The sequence below is a fragment of the Salvelinus sp. IW2-2015 genome, linkage group LG20, assembly GCF_002910315.2.
Source record: "Salvelinus sp. IW2-2015 linkage group LG20, ASM291031v2, whole genome shotgun sequence".
NCBI classification, from domain to species: Eukaryota; Metazoa; Chordata; class Actinopteri; order Salmoniformes; family Salmonidae; genus Salvelinus; species Salvelinus sp. IW2-2015.
In genome coordinates this window covers 61,489,617-61,498,798 of record NC_036860.1, presented here as the reverse complement: position 1 = coordinate 61,498,798, position 9,182 = coordinate 61,489,617, and positions in this window count along the sequence as shown.

The following is a 9,182-nucleotide window of genomic DNA, read 5'->3' as shown; positions in this document are numbered from 1 at the left end:
GCGTGCGTGCGTGCCGTGTGTGTACGTCTGTGTGCGTGTGTGTGTGTGTGATTCCAGACTACCCTTAGGAGACAGAGCAGGGGAGAGAATTAGACAGAGGGAAGCTTTCCTTCCTGGCTACGTTTCTGTGTAGATCTGCTGACAGAGGAAATTGTTGTTTAGGAGGAGTTAGGGAGAAGAGCCTCTTCTGAACCCAGATCACTGTCAAGCTGAGGAAGAACCTCTTTTCCCTTTTTCCATTCCTGTGACCTCTGGAATGGATAGCCAGTGGCTTCGTAACCAAATGGAACCGTATCCCCTACATACTACAGTGCACTACTTTTAACGCAGAGCCTTATGGGCCCCTGATTGGTTAAATGGGCAAACCTGCTTTTAAGGAACCAACCACGGACTCAGGGGTAGAGTAACATAGTAAATGTAAATCTGTCTCTCTCCATTTAATTTTGATATGTTACGTTTTGTAATTTGTGGATGTCCATCATCCATTTAGTTATGATATTTTTAGGAATTACAAATTCGTATGGATATGTTACTAATTGCAAATTCGTAACAATTTGTTCCGAATCGCAAATTCAATATGATTCTTATATGAATTCCAATATGTTGTGGCTAACATTAGTAGGTGACAAATGTTAGCTAGGCTAGGTGTTTAGGGGTTAAGGTTAGGGTTTAAGGTATAAGCTTAGGCTTAGGGAAAGGTTAGCTAGCATGTGTTAAGTAGTTGTAAAGTTGCTAATCAGCTAAAATGAACATAGTTGTCCCTAATGTGATTCGAACACTGCAACCTCCCCGTTCACGTTATACGCCCACCCGTCTCCACGTTTGCGTTATACGTCCACCAGTCTTCCTACGTTCTCTCATTATACACCCACCCGTCCTCCATGTTCTCGTTATACGCCACCCGTCCTCCACGTTCTCGTTAATATGCCCACCCGTCCTCGCCACGTTCTCGTTATACACCCACCCCGTCTTCCACATTCCTCAGTATAATACGCCAACGCCGTCCTCCAGTTCTCATTATAACGCCACACCGTCTCCACGTTCCTCGTTGTACCCAACCCCTCTCCATGTTTGTCATACGCCCACCGTCCTCACGTTTCGTTATAACCCACACGTCCCTCCACGTTTCTCATTATACGCCCACCGTCCTCCACGTTCTCATTATATGCCACACCGTCCTCCACGTTCTCATTATACGCCCACCCGTCCTCTCGTTCTCGTTAATACGCCCACCCGTCTTCCACGTTCTCGTTATATGCCCACTGTCCTCCCGAAACAACCTCCTCCTTTTGTTTCTGTCTTATGTAACCAAACGTAATATATCATACCTAATTTGAGTGTCAACAGAGTGTACATTAATGCTAGACATGCTACGTCTAGTCTGGGAGCCAGTCTTGAGACAGAACAGGCTAGGAGAAAGTATAATCTATTAACGAATACTAACTTGGTCATCTATTTTTTCAGTTTACTGTTTCCTCCCTATTAATGAGATGACCAAGGCCCTCAGATTGTTGAACAGCATCACTAACCACTACCTGCCCGGTACTCCTACCCCGCACCTTGAGTCTAATGCCTCATACATAAAGAGTCATTGAAGCTGGTCACTTCATATACTGTTTATATACTGTTGTTTTACTCAATGGTATGTATAAACTGTATTCTCGACATTGTCCATCCTTATATACGTACCTACTACTGTACATACCATTTTCCCAAATGATAATAAATCAAATTTTCAAATCAAATGTTATTTATAAAGCCCTTTTTACATCAGCTGATATCTCCAAGTGCTGTACAGAAACCCAGCCTAAAACCCCAAACAGCAAGCAATACAGGTGTAGAAGCACGGTGGCTAGGAAAAACTCCCTAGAAAGGCCAGAACCTAGGAAGAAATCTGGAGAGGAACCAGGCTATGAGGGATGGCCAGTCCTCTTCTGGCTGTGCCGGGTGGAGATTATAACAGAACATGGCCAAGATGTTCAAATGTTCACAGATGACCAGCAGGGTTAAATAATAATAATCACAGTGGTTGTCGAGGCTGCAACAGGTCAGTACCTCAGGAGTAAATGTCAGTTAGCTTTTCATAGCCGATCATTCAGTATCTCTACCACTCCTGCTGTCTCTAGAGAGTTGAAAACAGCAGGTCTAGGACAGGTAGCACGTCCGGTGAACAGGACAGGGTTCCATAGCCGCAGGCAGAACAGTTGAAACTGGAGCAGCAGTACGGCCAGGTGGACTGGGGACAGCAAGGAGTCATCAGGCCAGGTAGTCCTGAGGCATGGTCCTAGGGCTCAGGTTCTCCGAGAGAGAGAGAAAGAATGAAAGAAAGAGAGAAAGAGAGAGAATTAGAGAGCGCATACTTAATTTCACACAAGACACCAGATAAGACAGCAGAAATACTCCATATATAACAGACTGACCCTAGCCCCKSGACACATAAACTTCTGCAGCATAAATACTGGAGGCTGAGACAGGAGGGGTCGGGAGACACTGTGGCCCCATCCGACGATACCCCCGGACAGGGCCAAACAGGCAGGATATAACCCCACCCACTTTGTCAAAGCACAGCCCCCACACCACTAGAGGGATATCTTCAACCACCAACTTACCATCCTGAGACAAGGCCGAGTATAGCCCACAAAGATCTCCGCCACGGCACAACCCAAGGGGGGGCGCCAACCCAGACAGGAAGATCACGTCAGTGATTCAACCCACTCAAGTGACGCACCCCTCCTAGGGACGGCATGGAAGAGCACCAGTAAGCCAGTGACTCAGCCGCTGTAATAGGGTTYGAGGCAGAGAATCCCWGTGGAGAGAGGGGAACCGGCCAGGCAGAGACAGCAAGGGCGGTTCGTCGCTCCAGTGCCTTTCCGTTCACCTTCACACTCCCGGGCCAGACTACACTCAATCATAGAACCTACTGAAGAGATGAGTCTTCAGTAAAGACTTAAAGGTTGAGACCGAGTCTGCGTCTCTCACATGGGTAGGCAGCCCATTCCATAAAAATTGAGCTCTATAGGAGAAAGCCCTGCCTCCAGCTGTTTGCTTAGGAATTCTAGGGACAGTTAGGAGGCCTGCGTCTTGTGACTGTAGCGTACGTGTAGGTATGTACGGCAGGACCAAATCGGAAAGATAGGTAGGAGCAAGCCCATGTAATGCTTTGTAGGTTAGCAGTAAAACCTTGAAATCAGCCCTTGCCTTAACAGGAAGCCAGTGTAGAGAGGCTAGCACTGGAGTAATATGATACATTATTTTGGTTCTAGTCAAGATTCTAGCAGCCATGTTTAGCACTAACTGAAGTCTATTTAGTGCTTTATCCAGGTAGCTGGAAAGTAGAGCATTGCAGTAGTCTAACCTAGAAGTGACAAAAGCATGGATTCATTTTTCTGCATCATTTTTGGACATAAAGTTTCTGATTTTTGCAATGTTATGTAGATGGAAAAAAGCTGTCCTTGAAACAGTCTTGATATGTTCGTCAAAAGAGAGATCAGTGTCTAGAGTAACGCCGAGGTACTTCACAGTTTTATTTGAGACGACTGTACAACCATCATGATTAATTGTCAGATTCAACAGAAGATCTGTTTCTTGTGACCTAGAACAAGCATCTCTGTTTTGTCTGAGTTTAAAAGTAGAACATTTGCAGCCATCCACTTCCTTATGTCTGAAARACAGGCTTCRAGCGAGGGCAATTTTYGGGCTTCACCARGTTTCATCGAAATGTACAGCTGTGTGTCATCCATATAGCAGTGAAAGTTAACAGTATCTTTCCGAATGACATCACCAAGAGGTAAAATATATAGTGAAAACAATAGTGGTCCAAAAACAGAACCTTGAGGAACACTGAAATTTACATTTGATTTGTCAGAGGACAAACCATCCACAGAGACAAATTGATATCTTTCCGACAGATAAGATCTAAACCAGGCCAGAACTTCTCCGTGTAGACCAATTTGGGTTTCCAATCTCTCCAAAAGAATGTGGTGATCGATGGTATCAAAAGCAGCACTAAGGTCTAGGAGCACGAGGACAGATGCAGAGCCTCGGTCTGATGCCATTAAAAGGTAATTTACCACCTTCACAAGTGCAGTCTCAGTGCTATGATGGGGTCTAAAACCAGACTGAAGCGTTTCGTATACATTGTTTGTCTTCAGGAAGGCAGTGAGTTGCTGCGCAACAGCTTTTTCAAAATGTTTTGAGAGGAATGGGAGATTCGATATAGGCCGATAGAGGGGCTTTATTACTGCCACTTTTAGTGAGTTTGGTACACATCCGGTGGATAGAGAGCCGTTTATTATGTTCACCATAGGAAGGCCAAGCACAGGAATCAGCTTTTTCAGTAGTTTAGTTGGAATAGGGTCCAGTATGCAGCTTGAAGGTTTAGAGGCCATGATTATTTTCATCATTGTGTCAAGAGATATAGTACTTAAACACTTGAGTGTCTCCCTTGATCCTAGGTCCTGGCAGAGTTGTGCAGACTCAGGACAACTGAGCTTTGGAGGAATACTGTAACGTCCTGACCAGAGTTATTATGTGTTTTGCTTGTTTAGTGTTGGTCAGGACGTGAGCTGGGTGGGAATTCTATGTTGTGTGTCTAGTTTGTCTGTTTCTGTGTCCAGCCTAATATGGTTCTCAATCAGAGGCAGCTGGTAATCGTTGTCCCTGATTGAGAATCATATATAGGAGGCTTGTTTGGTGTTGGGATTTTGTGGGTGATTGTTTCCTGTCTCTGTGTTTGTCTGCACCAGATAGGTCTGTCTCGGTTTTTCACATTTGTTATGTTGTTTGTAGTGTTTCACTTGTTCTTTATTAAACATGTTGAACACTAGCCGCGCTGCACTTTGGTCCTCTCCTTCACCCCTGGAAGAAAGCCGTTACAGATACGCAGATTTAAAGAGGAGTCGGTAATTTGCTTTCTACTGATCATGATCTTTTCCTCAAAGAAGTTCATGAATTTATCACTGCTGAAGTGAAAGCCATCCTCTCTRGGGGAATGCTGCTTTTTAGTTAGCTTTGTGACAGTATCAAAAATAAAACCTGGATTGTTCTTATTACATGTCCCAACTTCCCTGTCTAGTAACTACCCACTGGGCCAAAACTGTTGAATCAACGTTGTTTCCACGTCATTTCAAACCCAAAGATCTATGTGATGATGTTGAATCAATGTGGAAAACTGATTGGATTTGCAGAGTCAACGTAGGAGCATTTTGTCTTTTTTTCACCCAACTTTAAACATAAATCCAATGGCATGGTGATATTCTTTGTTGATTTCATGCTGAATTCACATTAGTTGACAACTCAYACAAATGTAAATCAAAACTAGACATTGAACTGTCGTCTGTGGCGACAGAGATAACAACAACACACAAAGTTGAATAAACATTCCACAATCTATATTTTGGGAATGTGATTTAGTGAACAGACATCAAGACTGCGTCTCAAATGGCTCCTTAAATAGTGTACTACTTTTGACCAGGGCTCTGTAGTATTGCACTATGAAGGCAATGTGTGCCAAACCTGCAACGAATAGGATCCAAACAAGAGATACCAATTCAGATTGATGTATTAGCCATGATTCGAATGATTCTGCTGAATGATTCTGCTAAATTATTCAGCTAAATTATTCTACTAAATTATTCTGATAAATGATTCTGCTGATGAAATTCTGCTGAATGTGATGAGTAAGAGTTCCATGTCATTTTTTWAAACCAAATGTACCTGGGAACTAGCCAATAGCCATGTCCACAGCAGTGCAGCTGACTCAAGTATACCACAGGAAGGCTACAGTCCCCGCAGGAACAATGTGAGGAGTGATTTCTGGCATCACCTCTGGCCACCTGACCACAGCGTCAGCCTGGACCCAAAGGACCCAATCAGATCACAGCCTGAACCCAAAGGCGCCAATCAGATCACAGCCTGGACCCAAAGGAGACAATTAACTCCATAATTGAGGGAGTCTTCTTCCTTTGACTTTTTTTCTTATTTTAGTCTTCTGACTGTGCCAGAGGAGAAGTTGATATGCTTCTTATCCTGGTCTCCCTGAATGTCTACTTTGAATCCTGGACTGGTTTATTATCTGACTGGGTCCCATGGCCCTCTGGCTGCCACCCCCTATGGAAGACAGAGTATAAAGCATTTTTCTCTCTCTTAGAGTACACTCTAAGGTACTACTGGTGATGTTGAACCATGTCTGGCTTTGAACCATGATTCATCTTTTCACTTTCTTACTTCTTTTGAGTAGAGATGTTTCTACATATCCTATAATGTTATACATCATTGCTCAAACTCTGTTCCTGCTGATGACACTGACCCAACCCCCCCTCTAAATCAGGAAGTCTTTCTAGTGAGGAGAAACCTTGACCAAGCAGCACCTTGCCTCCCCTCTGGCTTCCTGAGAAGGCTGGGAGGAAACCGGCTGCAGCGGCAGAGCCCGGTGAAAAATGGCGACTTCAGCACATATTTGTGCCTCTCAGGCAGGACCTAGGAGGGAGACACACACACATGCATGCACGGCGTGTACACACACCCTGGCCAGATGGCCTCTGTTCTACCTCTCTCTCTGCCTGTCATTTATCACGGCTCAGGGAAGAGGGGAGGAGCGGAGGGGAGGAAAGGTGGAGGGGAAGAGGGGAGGAGCGGAGGAGGGGAGGAAAGGAGGAGGGGAAGAGGGAAGGAGCGGCAGAGGGTAGGAGCGGAGGAGGGGCAGAGGGGAGGAGAGGAGGCGGGGAGGAAAGGAGGAGAGGAGGAGTCAGGAGCGGGCAGCCTCCAAATTGACTGGAGGGGCGGTAGGGGTTAGAAGGAGGGTTGCTTTGGTTAAAGAATTGCTCGCAGCTTACTGCTAACTCTTCATCAATTGCTAGCAGCTTGGGCTGGGAGTTTTATTTCATGACATAAGGTCAGTACATAAACCAAATAATTACACTTTTACACACATAGCAATACTCACAATAAATATGTGACCAACATTTCTTCAACATGAAATAATCCACCATTAAATAAAACATCAATCAATATTGATCAAACCAGACTTAAACAAACCCCTTCAGTGTAAAAGAGCTTCCATCCAATAGCATACCGTGCTGACAATGAGCCTTTCTCTCTCTTGCCCTAACATCTCTTGTTCTCTCTTCTCTCATTTATCTAAACACAGAAAACTCCTGCTTCCTGAACGATCAGATCACATGACGGCTAGATCATTCCATAGAACATTCTGTAGAATATTCTGAAATGTTCTCAGAAGCTTTTTTTGTGTAAGGCTATGTTTTAATGTACTGTACTTTAGCCATGTTGCTCAATAGGCCTACTGTGGTTTCCCCATAAATGTCTACAGTAGGGCAGCAAKTGTAAACAGACATTGCAGTGATTGCAAATGTTTTTAAATATGACACGAAAAGATGAGGAAAAAGAACCAGAGTGGAACATTTGTAATGTTGTTGCAGGATGTTTTAAAAGCCACTGTAATGCATAATGAGTTCACAGTTTCAGACAGACTGAGGCAAAATGATCTCCACAGACTTCAGATCTGTCTAGGGTTGCCACCTTGTGGACATTTGTTAAATAACACACATTAGAGACACAGATGGCCCTCCCTGTTTGTGGGAGACAGATTATATWTTTTTTATTTAATTTAATTTAACCAGGTAGGCAAGTTGAGAACAAGTACTCATTTACAACTGCGACCTGGCCAAGATAAAGCACAGCACTTCGACACATACAACAACACAGAGTTACACATGGAATAAACAAACATACAGTCAATAATACAGTAGGGGGYAAAAGTATATATACAGTGAGTGCAAATGAGGTAAGATAAGGGAGGTAAGGCAATAAATAGGCCATGGTGGCGAAGAAATTACAATATAGCAATGTGCAGAAGATTAATGTGCAAGTAGAGATGCTGGGGTGCAAAGGAGCAAGATAAATAAATAAATACAGAATGGGGATGAGGTAGTTGGATGGGCTGTTTACAGATGAGCTATGTACAGGTGCAGTTATCTGTGAGCTGCTCTGACAGCTGGTGCTTAAAGCTAGTGAGGGAGATATGAGTCTCCAGCTTCAGTGATTTTTGCAGTTCGTTCCAGTCATTGGCAGCAGAGAACTGGAAGGAGAGGCGGCCAAAGGAGGAATTGGCTTTGGGGGTGACCAGTGAGATATACCTGCTGGAGCGCGTGCTACGGGTGGGTGCTGCTATGGTGACCAGTGAGCTGAGATAAGGCGGGGCTTTACCTAACAGAGACTTGTAGATGCCAGCCAACGAGAGCGTACAGGTCGCAGTGGTGGGTAGTGGGGCTTTGGTGACAAAACGGATGGCAGTGTGATAGACTGCATCCAATTTGTTGAGTAGAGTGTTGGAGGCTATTTTATAAATTATTTAGGGCCAGGTTTCAAGACACAGATTAAGCTTAGTCCAGCCTGGACTAAAAACAGTTTAATGGGAATGCTTTCCCAGAATGGAAAACTGTCCCAAAATTTTTGTTGGACTTTTATCTTGTCAATAATACCATTGCGTCACAAGTTTCTACAAACAAAGGAACTATTTAAATATTTGCTCTTCTATTTCCACAAACTCCAGTGGTCAGGGGGACAGCGGACATTTTCCCGTAACACTCGTGCATCAATAACTTTGCAGATGTTAGACGTAGCTAATTGTAATCATTTGTTAGTGGTAGATACAGTAGGCCTACAATAGTTTTGTTTGGAGCCAATAAATGTAAATTAAACAGGATATAGTACTATGAGAACCAGAGCTCTGCCTAACCTGAGTACAGGGGGTCCCTGATGTAAACTGGATCTCTTTTATCCATTGGAAAAGCCTATAAGACTGTCCTGCGTTAGCTGCTCCATGTTGTGCTACTTTAGCTAGCATGCTGTCCTACTTTAGCTACTCCATGTTGTCCTACTTTAGCTACTCCATGTTGTTCTACTTTAGCTAACTATGCTGTCCTACTTTAGCTACTCCATGTTGTCCTACTTTAGCTAGCTATGTTGTCCTACTTTAGCTAGCTATGCTGCCCTACTTTAGCTACTCCATGTTGTTATACTTTAGCTAGGTATGCTGTCCTACTTTAGCTACTCCATGTTGTTCTACTTTAGCTAGCTATGTTGTCCTACTTTAGCTAGCTATGCTGTTCTACTTTAGCTACTCCATGTTGTTCTACTTTAGCTAGCTATTCTGTCCTACTTTA